Genomic DNA, 14,922 nt, shown 5'->3' with positions numbered 1-14,922 from the left:
ATACATGCAACAGGAAAAGAAATAAGACAATCATCTTGAGCTGCCAACTACAGTCCTTGGGCCAAATCTGAACTGTGCGTTTTTTATTTTAATCAGTTTTATTGAGATGGAGGGCTTCCTTGGTAGCCCAGCTGGTAAAGAATCTTCCTGCAATGCAGGAGACCCCAGTTCGATTCCTGGGTTGGGAAGATGCCCTGGAGAAGGGAAAGGCTACCCATTCCAGTATTCTGGCCTGGAAAATTGCACAGACTGTATGGTTCATGGGGTCGCAAAGAGTTGGACATGACTGAGCGACTTTCACTTTCACTGAGATGAAATTCACATAATATACAATTCACCCAATTCAAGTGTACAGTTCAGTGGTTTGTACTATATGTGAAGTGGTATTCGACCATTGCCACAATCTTAATTTTAGGACATTTTCACTCCCACTTAAAAACAGTCCATATCAGAAATAAAAATCAGATTGTATATTTCACCTTTTTTAGACACATTCACTCCATTCACTACATCTTAAAGTTAGCTCTGGACTTCCCTGATAGTCCAGTGGTTAAGAATTCACCTGCCAATACAGGGGACATAGGTTTGATCCTTGGTCCAGAAATATCCCATGTGCCACGAGACAACTAAGCCCATGCACCCCAACTATCGAGCCTGTGCTCTAGACCCCATGTGCCACAACTGCTGAGGCCTGCATGCCCTTGAGCCTGTGCTCCACAACAAGAGAAACCATTGCAATGAGAAGCCCATGTGCCACAACTACAGGGTAGCCCTCACTTGGCACAACCAGAGACAGCCTGCATGCAGCAATAAAAACAGTGAACCCAGCACAGCCAAAAATAAGTAAATTAATAAGTATTAAAAAATAAATTTAGCTCTTCAAGTGGTTCTTAAGCCCTATAAGCATTGAGACCCAAGTGCAAATGTTCAAGTGGTCACACTTACAGATAGTATCAGATGCCACTTAAAATCTGAATTTCAAATATCCACTCCCACCCAGGTGTGCTGCTTACATTCCTTAAATGTGTAACCAATCACCTGCTGCAGTCTATCTGGAGCTCAAACTCAACTGTCATAAACAACTTTTCACCTGCCATCTTTGGAGCAACACCTTGGACTCACTATATTCTATGCCTAGTGACTAGGCCCAGAAATTTCTTCATTCACAGGTGACATGCACTACTCTTAAAACATGCTTCATGGTTTCCTTTTGCATTATTCTTGCTGATGCTATTCACCCTTAGAATTTAATCTCTATAATCTTTACAATTCCTTTTTTTGCCTGTAAAAATTACATCTATTTCAGGCTCAAGGGAAACATATGTGAAATAGACATGTAGACAGTATCAGTTAGGACACTATTCATTAGTTTCAAGTTCCACACATCATATTACTTTCTTATAGTATCTAAGAGCACTATTTCTACTACATTAACCAGAATGTATGACAAATGCTCTAAAATGCTGGCCATTTGGTATGAGAATGGGACTGGGGCTCTGCTGTCAGGGAGTAGGGTGAAGAGAGCAAAATGGTCATGAATTTTGACAGACAACATCCTCACAGCATCAGGCTAGGAGCTTAAATCCACAATCTCATTTAATCCTCAAAAGCACAGTCAGAGATAGGGAGTTCAGGGTTAGTAAACACAGGCACAGAAAAGTCAAGTGCTTTTGTAAAGGACAGAGGCCTTTTAACAAATATATAGAACTGGGACTCAATCATGCTTGTTTGTCTCCAACCTTGCAAACTCAGTACATTTGAAAAAGTGGAAATTCTCCCTGCAGGGGTCTAATGGTTTTCACTTAATTCATTCAACCAGCCTTTTAAAAATAACAGGCTGGATACAATACATCCAATGTAAAGCTGTGAAAAAAAAGAGGTTGTGGGTTAGCCTTTTTTTGGTCAATGACACTGTTGATATAATGTGAAAGGTAAATATGATCACTTAAGTAACCATGAAAGTAAAAATTATGATGGACTGGGAAGGAAGAAATAGGCTGCTCTGAAAGTGATATAATAGTGGTGATGGGGACCATGTTAGGTTAGGTGTCAGGGAAGACCATATTGAGTAGAGGGGATGATATATGCAAAGATTTTGAAGCAGAAAAAAGCTTGGTGCATTAAAAAAAATATTTGGCTACACCATGTCTTAGCTGTGGCACGTGGGATCTAGTTCCCTGACCAGGGATCGAACATGGGCCCCCTGCATCAGAAGCGCAGAGTTTTAGCCACTGGACCACCAGGGAAGTCCTTTGGTGCATTTTAAAGAGTTGAAAAGCCTTGGGATTGGCCAAATGACTTGATACAGTCAATGGGATGTGAGAGTATGGGATGTGAGTAAGTGCCTCTGATGTTCTGGTGATCCACCATGCAAAACGCATGCCCAGTTCATCCTAGGCCCAGAATGACAGCACACAGCTGATCTGAATCCAGCCTGCAGCTGGAGCCAAACCCAGACAACTCATATCTGCAACATGGCTCCCTAGGCAAGAACTGACAAACCCTAGCTCATGAGCAATGTGCAGAATTGTAAATGTACAAATAAATGCTTGTTATCATAGACCACTGAGTTTGGGACATTATTGTTGCAATAGCTAATACAGACTTTTAACAAATAAATGACCCTCACTAACACACCCAGACACATGCACACACTATCTGCTCTGCACTGGTTCATCATCAGGCTTGACTAAAACAAGAACAGGAAAATTATGACTAGGAGTCTATGCAGGGTATAAAGCATGATTATTAACTATAACACTAGATGATGGGCAGTTGGATAGTAATTTTGTCTTTGAATTTAAACCAGGCTGCTACTATTGGCTGCACTGCTCCAGGCTTTTTAATAAAGCCATTATACAACATATTTCAGTTTTCCTGCAAAGTTATTTTACTTTTTTAAAAAGGTAGGATAATAGCACAATACAATAGCAAATAGAACTGCATTGACAAGATACCACCTTGATGATCTCAATTTCTGGCTTAGAGAAACCTCAGGTCTTATCTAGAATATGTTTTTTCTTCACAGTCAATAAGATAATGGCACTTAAACATATTATAGTTCCCTCTCCTATTCAGCCAGGGGATTTTTATTGCTGTAATGCTTCCCACTTCTTAAGAGCTTTTGGGAAACAAAACTTTTAAAGGTGAGATTTTACTATACAGACTTTTGGGTGACATTGATAAGCATCTACAAAAGAGAAAATTACATTGATATACTGCCATTTGTTAGTGATTGAACTGGTCTAGTATCTGTGATTTCATTAAAATATATCTGATGGCACTTAAGCATTATTGTAAGATAAGAACATAAATGCATTGTAAATGAGTTGTTCATGAAATCTAGAGTCCTTTCCACTGTTCAGGGAGTCTTTCTTATAGGACAATTACATTTCTTGTTCTTATATGGGTTGGTAGAGGAAAAAAACTTTCCTCTGCTCTCTTATGTTCTGTAACTGGGACGTAGAAATTAAACTGATAAAAGCAAGATTAACAGGAGAAAATGCATGCAAACTTATTTTAATTATATGTGCACAAAGGTTTGACAGAAAGGAAGTGAAAAATCCAGGAAGCTGTTAGACTTGACAGCTTATATACCGTGGAAACAAAAGGAGATAACTTATGAAGAAGTGACTGGACAAAAGAAAGTTGGGGAGGGGTGTTGGGCTTCTAGGGGCAGTAAACTGGAGGAAGGTAAATATATTGGAAATTATAAAGACAAGGGTATTTCAGTAAGGAGTTCTTTTCTGTGTGTGCAGACTCATCTCAATGCCATGTTTCATGTCCAGTGATAAGGGTTGTTTTCCTCCTCCTAGTACTAGAGAAGGGACACCTTCGAAAGGAAAAATTATGTCCTGCTTTAGGCACATAGGAGAAAGGCAAAGAGCTCTTCCTGTATTTGCTTTTTCTCAATTGCCTGAAACTCAAAATAATTCTTGGGGTTCCCAAGTGGCTCAGCGGTAAAGAATCCACCTGTCAATGCAGGAGATGCAGGTTTTGGGAAGATCCCCTGGAGGAGGAAATGGCAACCCACTTCAGTATTCTTGCCTGGGAAATCCCATGGACAGAGGAGCCTGGAGGGCCACAATTCATGGAGTTGCAAAGAATCTGGCACACCTGAGCGCACACACACACACAAAATAATTCATATGCCAAAGTGGCATATTTGGAGTGGCATGTTCTCATCCCCTTCAGGTTTGTAGAATTTTAAACCTGGAAGAAGCTTTGTAAACTCTAATGTAGTATATCTTAAACTTTTGTGAATCATTAATGACTTTGAGAATGCAGGGAAACCTATAAACCACCTCCCTAGAAACAATTTCAAATAAAATTTAGTGTATAATTACATAGAGTTCAGACTCTCCTGAAACATGTCTATGGACACCTTATGAGTCTCAAAATGATTCTCAGAAAATGAGAATCAGTTTTCCCTGTCTTTGTCTAGTTAATGCTCCAGTGTCCTATGGGCTTAGAGGCAGCCAAAAAGAAAATGAGAGCCTGGGTGATTGCATGATTACTGTTTAATTCATTAACTTGCTTTCAATTAATTTTAAATTTTTTACTATAAAAATTCAAACATTCATACTTTTTAAAAGTTAAGTTTAACGAGCTTCTGGATCTGTTCCCCAGATTCAATAATTGTCTACATTTGACCACCTTGTTTCATTTATCCCTCCCTTGATTTTTTTTCTTTCTTTTTTGAAAATCAATTAAAAATTTTTAATTGAATAAATTTGACATGTATCATCATTCAAGTTTAAGATTATATACATTTAGAACTTTTAATGTATGTGACTATATTTTATCACATTATAGAACTATAGTACAATATTGTCTGTATTCATTATACTGTGCATTAAATCTATATGGCTTATTTACTACCTGTTATAAGTTTGTACCTTTAAACACTATCACTCTTAACCCCCTTCCATTCCGTCATATCCACAGTTTTACTGTTTTCCACAAGTTTCACTCTTTTAGATTCTATATATAAGCGATACCATACCATAGCTGTCTTTCTCTCTCTGGCTTAATCTCACTTAGCATAATGTGCTCAAAGCCATCCATGCTGTCACAAATGGAAAGATAACTTCCTCTACCATGGTTGAATAATATTCCATGGTATATACATACCACATATTTTTTATCTATTCATCTGCTGATGAACATTTGGCTTCTTTTGACAAAGTATTTCACAACAAATCCAGGACATTATGTTATTTTACTCATGACCACTGCATTATGCATCACTTAATCATAAGGATATGCCATATCCCAATTAATAGTGATTCCCTGGCCAATTAATAGAAATCACCTAATATCATTTAAGTCCCAAGTTTATATTCAAATTTCTCTTGTTTTGTTCAAATGGAGATCCAAACAACACCCACATAGTTACTTTGCTTTTTGCCTCTCTTTCATTCATTCAGTCATTTGCTCCTGACACCCCTTTTTATTGATTTGGTTTTAGAATGAGTTTTTTTCCCTTCCAATTAAAAATGAATAAAAATTTTAAAAAAGGAATGAGATTTTTATTCTTAAAGAATCTCCCACATTCTGAGTTTGACCAGTTATTTCTTTATGCCATCATGTTATTTGTTCCTCTATTCCATATTATCATAAAAGCTGGGAATTAGAGATAATATATATGTAAAATAGTGCAAAACATAAAAGAGGAGCAAGAGTCTGAGAATTTTGTCACCTCATTGGGAGTAAGAAACATATTTTCTTATCCAAAAAGAAAAAAAGCTATGACCAACCTAGACAGCATATTAAAAGCAGAGACATTACTTTGCTGACAAAGGTCCATCTAGTCAAAGCTGTGGTTTTTCCAGTAGTCATATATGAATGTGACAGTTGGACCATAAAGAAAACTGAGCGCCAAAGAATTGATGCTCAAGTATTCTTGCCTGGAGAAATCCCATGGACAGAGGATCCTGGTGGGTTACAGTCTGTAGGGTCACAAAAGAGTTGGGCTATGACTGAAGGGACTGAGCACAGCACAGCACATTCTGTATTTGGGACGGAATAAGAATATCCCTTCCTATTCATTGGCACAAACAATTTCAACTTCTAGAGAATTTTGTGATTGTCTGGTCCCCCAATATTGATCATAAAAAAACCAACTAACAAATAACAAAGCTACTCAAAAGGCTGAAGGCCCAGCACACAATTTAGGAGGGTGAAGTCAATTCTTAGTTCACATATAATGCTTGTAGGAAAAATGAATAGTCTGTGTAATTATCGTAAGTTTGTAAACTTATCAAAACCTTAGTAACTATACAGTCAACCCTCTATCTGAGGAAGATTGATTCCAGGAGCCCTGTGGAGACCAAAATCCACCTTTATATAAAATGGTCTGTAATTGTGAATGCAGAACCTACAGATACAGAGGGATACAGAGGGGCTGTTTTGCTTATTGTCCCTCTTCTTGAGTGTTACCTATTCATGTGCCCAACTTTTAGCCTCTTCTCTTCCTATTGCTCACATGCATTGATTCAGTCCACTGTTTTAATTTTCTAGGGTCATACTGATGGTATTCATGTGCTTACAACTCAGAGCACTGTGCTTGGATCTTGGCAAGAGTTCAATATAGGCTTGTGGAATAAACTTCCAAATCTACTTTGTTAGCCCTGATTCTCTCCCAAGCTCCAAATCTACATTTTAGGGAGCTGATACAGGGCAGTGGCCAATGCGGTGAGCTATAAAATAAGACTGTGCTGTGTGTGCTAAGTCGCTTCAGTTGTGTCCAACTCTTTGCAACCCTATAGACAGTAGCCCACCAGGCTCCTTTGTCCATGGGATTGTCCCAGCAAGAATACTGGAGTGGGTTGCCATGCCCTCTTCCAGGGGATCTTCCCAACCCAGGGATCAAACCCGCATCTCTTACATCTCCTGCATTCACAGCTAGGTTCTTAAGATTGCTTAGGTATATATAAACTGACTCAGTACTAGCAAGTTGTGTGGCTCAGAGGAAGTTACTTAACTTTTCTAAGGCTCTTTTTTAAAAAAAAAATCTATAATAGAGCGCTGTGTTTAGTCACTCAGTCGTGTCCGACTCCTTGTGACCCCATGGACCGTAGCCCACCAGGCTCCTCTGTTCGTGGAGATTCTCTAGGCAAGAATACTGGAATAGGTTGCCATGCCCTCCTCCAGGGGATCTTCCCAACCCAGGGATCAAACCCCGGTCTCCTGCATTGCAGGCAGATTCTTTACCGTCTGAGCCACCAGGGAAGCCAAAGAATACTGGAGTGGGTAGCCTATCCCTTCTCCGAGGGATCTTCCCAACCTCGGAATCGAACCAGGGTTTCCTGAATTGCAGGCGGTTTCTTGACCCGCTGAACTACCAGGGAAGATGGTGACAAAAGAAGCCTTGTAAAGCTACTGTAAGTTTTAAGCAATATAATGTATGTCAAGGGCTTAGCAAAGTGCCCAACACACAGTAAGCCCTCTATGAATAATACCTTTGTTTAACTGCTTGGTAGGTATTGCCTCACTGATGTCTCCCAAACACCTTAAATCTGTCCAAAGCTTACTCTATTACTTTAAACTCAAAAACTGTTTCTCTTTCTCTGTGCCCTGCTGCTGCTGCTGCTGCTAAGTCGCTTCAGTTGTGTCCGACTCTGTGTGACCCCATAGACGGCAGCCCACCAGGCTCCCCCGTCCCTGGGATTCTCCAGGCAAGAACACTGCAGTGGGTTGCTATTTCCTTCTCCAATGCATGAAAGTGAAAAGTCAAAGTGAAGTCGATCAGTTGTGTCTGACTCTTAGCGACCCCATGGACTGCAGCCCACCAGGCTCCTCTGTCCATGGGATTTTCCAGGCAAGAGTACTGGAGTGGGGTGCTATTGCCTTCTCCATCTCTCTGTGCCCTACTTCAGCTAAATAAATACCCACCATGTCAGCCACTGAGGCTAGTAATTGATTTCTGAGTCATTTTCCACTTCTAAATCCTCGAATCTAATGAATTGCTAACCTTTGTCCAAAAAATTGTTTTCATTAAATCTTAAAACTGAACTGTGTCCTGCTTCTTTTCACATCAGCCTAGTTGGGGTTCTCATCATTCTTCACCTGGACCACACTGATAGGCCTCTAACTGGAATATTGTATTTGGATTGCCTTGTAGCTTGCTAGCCCATAATAGTTTCCCTTTACCTCTAACACATTCATCAGATTGTTGTCAATAATGTTCCTACTTAATATGAACAGTTTTAAATGACTCAGAAACTTTCAGTGGTTCCTTCCTGCCTAAAGAATCAAGTGCAGGTTTCTAAACACTCAGATTTTGACTCAACCCACGACTGATTCCCTGTACCTGGCACATTTTCTCACAGTTCCAGTGGTCTAGTCATCATATTCTTTAGTTCATATTCTTCTGTTTTGATTTCTGAATTTTGTACCAATTCTTCAACCTTCTTCACTTTCCTGGTTTTCTTAATAAACCTCTTTTGAATTAAGAGCTCCCTCTCCAGTGCTGTGTGTTTGTTAATATGGTTTCCAACCCACTTGTTTTGATCTAAGAGAGAAGCTGTTTACATTAAGGAAGTGTGTCATCACTGATACCTGTGGTTGACTATAAGCACTGAATAGTTCAGCTTTAGCACTGCTGGGAGTTTATCAATAAGAACACGTGGAGGAGGGACTATGGCTGGGGACATTTAAGCTTTAAATACCAAGGCCTTCCCTGATAGCTCAGCTGGTAAAGAATCCGCCTGCAATGCAGGAGACCGGGGTTTGATCCCTGGGTTGGGAAAATCCCCTGGAGAAGGGAAAAACTACCCACTCCAGTATTCTGGCCTGGAGAATTCCATGGACTCTATAGTCCATGGGGCCTCAGAAGTCATTTTATTTTCACCAAGAGGTGTGAACAGTTAACTTGAGGGTGTTCAGTCTGGGCAAGGCGACTCTTTGCTGATCTAAATAGTTCTCTGGAAACCTTGAGGAGATGGGGGAAGGGAAGGACTCTTTGCTTGGAATGGTGAAAACCTTGCAGCGACCCCCTAGAAAGAGATCATCTTGCCAGCTACCATGGCAACTTCCCTCCCACTTGCAGGGGGCAGGGGCAGCTGAATGTCAGTCTTTGGTTGCCTTAGTCTACTTGTAGAAAATCCAGCTTGTAGAAGAAGGGTGCAACTCAACTAAATTTGAACTTTATTCCTTTCATCTCCCTGTTGCCTGGAACCATAGTGTGATTAATCTAATATTAGTTTGGAGTATATAATCTCTTCACTGGCTTATTAAGAGACTTTTTTTGGTCTATATCCTATTGGCTTGTGAAATTATTATAATCCCCACAGTGAACCTGTGTTAAATAAATTATTGGCAGAGATAATTCAGTCCCTGAGAATAATTTACACTCAAATATGCAGGTTTCTGTGATATCCTTTAAAACTAGCTTAAAACACCTATTTGTCTATGTTTAATAGTTATTTGTGTATATGTCTGTCTCTTCTAATAGATTAAGTTAATTGAAGACTTTACTTACCTTTATCAATCATAAGGCTTAACACAGGCTGATGGGTCAAAAGATGAATGAATAAATGTATGAATGTATTCTAGTGTTTAAATTATGAATAATGGGAGTTTGAAATGCACTGTAGAATATGTGACAGAAAATACATTTTTCAAAATCATGCAAAATGAAACCCAAAAGTAGTTAGTTAGCATTGACCCATTTATAATCTAAGTAAATTTATTGGGTCAAAAAAATAAAGACCAGAGTTCAAATGAGCTTGAATTAAGTGTGTGGGATAAAAGTGCACTCATTTTGTGTGGGATAATTCACATATTCCTATTACAGTGGTAGGAATCATGTAAAATGTCCTACTGCCTACAAGAGAATTATTTCAAGTTCTGTTAATCTCTTGACTTTCAGCATTCGCTGTCTTCTGACCCCTCCTATTTCAGTCCTGTTCCATTTCTGGCAGTTTCTTCCTCTCTGTATAAGCCCCCAAATCCATAGCTCGAGTGATGGCCCACTTGACACTTTGACTTGTTTTTTTTCTTTAGATATATCCCCTTGCCTCCACACAGTGCAGCCATAATGACAACCAAATTGTGTCCAACCCAAATTTCCAGAGACCAAACTCTCTCCATGAACTTGGTACCTTGTCTTCCTGAAGACTGATGGATTAGAAAAAGAACTAGAGCACTACAAATCCTAATATTTCAATCACCTTTTTAAAAACTGTGGTAAAAAAACTCATAAGATAAATTCTGTCCTCTTAACCATTTTTAAATGTACAATTCACCAGTATTAAGTATATTCACACTGCTGTGCCATATATCTCCAGAATTTTTACCTTGTAAAATTGAAACTCTATATTCATTGAACAATGCTCCATTTGTCCCTTCCCCCAGCCCACGGTAACCACCATTCTACTTTCTGTTGCTATGAATATGACTACTTTAAATACTCCATATAAGTGGAATCATCATACAGTATTTTCTTTTTTTCGACTGGTTTATTTCATTTAGCATATTGTCCTCAAGTTTTATCCATGTTGCAGCATGCGACTGGATTTCCTTCGTTTTTAAAGGCTGAGTAATATTCCACTGTGTGATATATGACATTTTGTTTTATCCATTCATCCACTGATGGACATTTGGGTGGCTTCCTCTCCTTGGCTATTGTGAATAATGCTGCTGTGAACATGGGTGTGCAAATATCTTGTTGAGACCCTGTTTTCAGTTGTTTGGATTATACCCAGAAGTGGGATTGCTGAATCATTTGGTAGCTCTGATTTTCATTTTTTGAAGATTCAATCATGTTTTTAGAAAGAAAGATGATGCTTTTCAATAACTTAAAAACCATTTAGTTTTGCTTTTGACTCCACTATTACAAGAGAAAAATCAGTTCAGTTCAATCGCTCAGTCATGTCCAGCTCCTTGCGACCCCATGGACTACGCATGTCAGGCTTCCCTGTCCATCACCAACTCCTGGAGCCTACTCAAACTCATGTCTATTGCACATAGCCTCAATTTAAAGGAAAGAGTGTACTTAAAAATGACTAGTATTTTGAAAAAATACTTTTTCCCATCTCGTCTGCAGACATTCTTCTGTGCAGACTGAACAATCTTAAGAGAACAAAGGAAGAAAACTGTGTTTCTTGTCCCATAAATCAGCAATAGATCAGGATTGCTGTCATAAAAAAACCAGTTTCTCTCTTACAATAACAATATACACACCCTGTACCCTCTACTTGCAGAAATTGATATATTTGTGAGTGTTTTCAGTTTGACTCTGGGAAGTGAGAGAGTGGATCTTGCAATGTGCTGGAACTAGCTGACAGTAGTTTTTGAGAGTATACCACTTCACAATGGCCAGGAACTGATTGTATATTTAGTGACATGATGTTGGTGGGTTGAAATTGACCAAAGTGAAAGTATTTATACAATGAAAATTGGCAAACATTACAAATCAGGGCCTTCATATATATATATTGAGAGCCAGTTGGCAACTATTTACCAGCATACCAATGAGTAAGTACTAAGGAACTTTCAGTTCACTGTCTCAGAGATTAGTAAAAAGATTTTTTAAAGATTCTTATGCAAAAAAAGAGATTTATATGCAAAATAGATGTGAGTAAAAAAAGAACCTTGATTAAAATTGCATTAAATGAAACGAATGACCTGAAAGAAAGTAAAGCTAGTTTCCTTATTATAAATAGAAATTTCCATTTGGTTGCTTTTTTGAAACAAATAAAATAGAAAATATTTAATTTACAGTACTTAAGAAATATATGACAAAACTTTAAAAGGCCATTTTTCCATAAAACTGGATCAAATATTTGATCTGATAGTATAAACTTATACATATAAAAATTGACTTAGATATCCAAAAATCAACTACTGCAACAAAAGTAAGTTTATAGACACGTTTTTAGGTTGCTCACTCTTGTTAAAGTTCCCTTTGGAGCATACAGTCAGTCTTCTGGTATGACTGGCTTATATTCTGAAATAATTATAACTTTATGGTTCTGTCATGAATGAGGGGCCTGTTAGGGCCGGTATCTTGGAATTTTTTTAAGCTGGAATGCCACATTTATAAAGATAACAGTTCCAGCATTTTACATTGACAAATGGAATTTGATTTTACAGAAGCCTTCCAGCCTTCTTTTTTTTTTTAGGGTGGGATCAATTTGGTGAGTCTTATCAGTCATTCAGACAGTAGGCAAGTATGAATCCAGAACGTACTGCAGACAAGATTTTGTGTTGTTTAGTAATATAAATTGGTGTATTTAAAAATAGATTATACCTCGGCAGAGTCACACATAGACAAAATGCGTCCTATGCCTGAGATCATTGTTGAGTTTGAAAGATGTCCATAAATATTCTGAACAGTTTTCAGCAAATTGGGGAGCATAAGAGGTCTGATCTTACCTTGACTTGTCACTAAAGGAAAACCTGTGGCTAGAAATTAGACTGCATTGATCCCAGGTAACCTGGCCTGAACAAGACCATCACAATAGACAGCACTGGACTATAGAATTGGACTATAGGAGCCCTTTGTGGTATAATTTAAATTGAGAATGGGCCAAACATTGGCCAAATGCTGTGTATTGTGAATGGTCTTGTTTAGGTCATAGCATCCAGAGTCCTTTCTATGGAGATGGGCATGGGGTTCCCTCTAAGGAAAATGAATGTATTAGCTCCATCATCCAGAGGCAGAAAAGGAGTTGTTTTCAGGGGGAAAGAATTCCTTCTTTTTCTGTGGCGAAATGTTCTGGGTTCTGGGTGTGGTGATGTGGCGTGCCAGTGCTCCCCACCTCAAGGCTGAACTGGGCTGCTTGAACTGGGCTGGTGGTGACCAGTGAGCAGCCATGTCTGGGAGTGAATATAAGCTGTTTTCTTCATCGGGGTCTTCCCTAAGCCACTATCAAGGTCTTTATAACACTCAGTTCCCTGAAATGTGTGTTGTGAGAAACTCAACAGAGCAGCAACTTGTCCCACAGCTTGGAATAGGAGGATGAGTGACCATCCACAGTGGAGGAACGACAGCTGTTCTCAGAAGATCAGGCACCTCTCTGCCTTATCAACAGCACCAGAGGCCTGGGGACAATAGAAGTCCAGGCAAGCCACGAAGCAGCATGTTCCAGAGCACAGGTGAGCAGGTCCCACTCTCAATGCTCAGAAATACTTAAGGGAAACACTCTTAAAAATATATACTTCTGTATTTATTTTTTATTTTGGCTGTGCTGGGTCTTCCTTGCCATGCTCTGGCTTCCCTAGCTGCCTGCAAACAGGCTTCTCTTGTTGAGGCCCACAGGCTCTACAGTGTGGGCTCACTCAGTAGTTAGGATCTGTAGCATGTGGGATGTTCCCAGACCAGGGATTGAACCCATGTCCCCTGAATTGGCAGGCAGATTCTTAACCACTAAACCACTTTGGAAGTTCCAGTGATAACTGAGTGGGCTGAACTCCAGCAAATAAGGGTGGGTAAGTAATTATGCCTTGGTGATATAGGTGTGCAAAGAAGAGTAATTTTATTAATATTTTGTAGGCACTGGCTATTGAGGAATGTGACACAGTTACATTATTGAGTATATAACTTTGTCTTAAGGTCCTCAATTTTACCCTATGACTTATGGGACTTAGATTTACCAAAGTAATATATAAAATACTATTTTCTATAGAGAGTTATTGTCAGGGACTAATTTAGCTACCAAAAAAATTAAAAAGTCTGTCTTTCTGCTGTGACCAACAGTTAGATATTTGCTTGTAAAAGTTTCCCTTTTTATGGACAAAAGCAAGAATCTGCTTTGATGTGTTAAAACTTCTCTTTGTCACACCTGTATTTGACTACAAGTCATTATGCTGCTGTGGGACCTGACTTACTTGCATTGATGTTGAAGGTCTGCTAAACAAAACAACTGCATGCTGTTAGGGGAAGCACACTGAATGAAACCACCCACCCTGGCCAGGTACCACAGTCACCATTTGCATGAGCTGTTTTATGACAGGAGGTCCTGGTAAGGAACACAGAACTAATAAACCCCCACCAACAGGGAGAGTTCAGGAAAGGTCAAAAGTGACACCACGTGCCCAACCACCTCCCAGAATCCTTCTCACTGGCATCCATCTTGGCTGAACTAGGCGTGCACCACCAGGAAGGACTCTGAGTCAGAATGATTGGCTAAAGACAACCCAGAAACTAATCCCATCACCATAAAACCTGAGACTGAAAGCCATGTGGCAGAGCAGCTCTGGGTTCCCTTACGCTACTGCTCTCTGCCTGGGTGCCCTTTCCCAATAAAATCTCTTGCTTTGTCAGCACATGTATCTCCTCTGACAATTCATTTCTGAGTGTTAGACAAGAGCCCACTTTCAGGCCCTGGAAGGGGCTCCCCTTCCTGCAACAATACCATATTCTTGATATTGAAATAACATATGTAGATACAGACAGGAAAGATGCTTTTTCTGCTTCTGATATAGTAATGCAGAAGAGAAAATTGATTTTCTTTAATGTAGCCCCAAATGCTGTATAACAAAGCAATATCAAATTAAATACTGACACTAGTTGGATTACTTCTTGCTGAGTTATAAATTGCTATTTAACCATGGATAATCATAACTTTCATAAAATCTAAAGTATTTATTTATAACCTGTCAATTTTTATTAAAAACATTTATTAAATATTTACAATGTTTCTTTGATAAAACTGGCTCATGGGAAATGGCACATCCTCCTTAAAACTGCTTTTTGTTTAATTTGGTTATTTGGCTTTTACTTTATCAATATTAGAGTCACTGACTAAGATGAACTGACAGCTATGGGGCCAGAAATAAATTATTACTGTTTTCTACACATAACCTTCAGCTTGAATTATTAAAATAAAGCTAAAATCATCATAATAACATTAAAAAACAAATAATGTAACTTTCACTTTTATTTTTGCCCTTGGTGTATTGTCTGGAAAGAAA

This window comes from Oryx dammah, unplaced genomic scaffold, assembly GCF_014754425.2.
Source record: "Oryx dammah isolate SB20612 unplaced genomic scaffold, SCBI_Odam_1.1 HiC_scaffold_23, whole genome shotgun sequence".
Taxonomy (NCBI): domain Eukaryota; kingdom Metazoa; phylum Chordata; class Mammalia; order Artiodactyla; family Bovidae; genus Oryx; species Oryx dammah.
The sequence above is the reverse complement of the archived record's forward strand: the minus strand, read 5'-3'. Positions refer to the sequence as shown.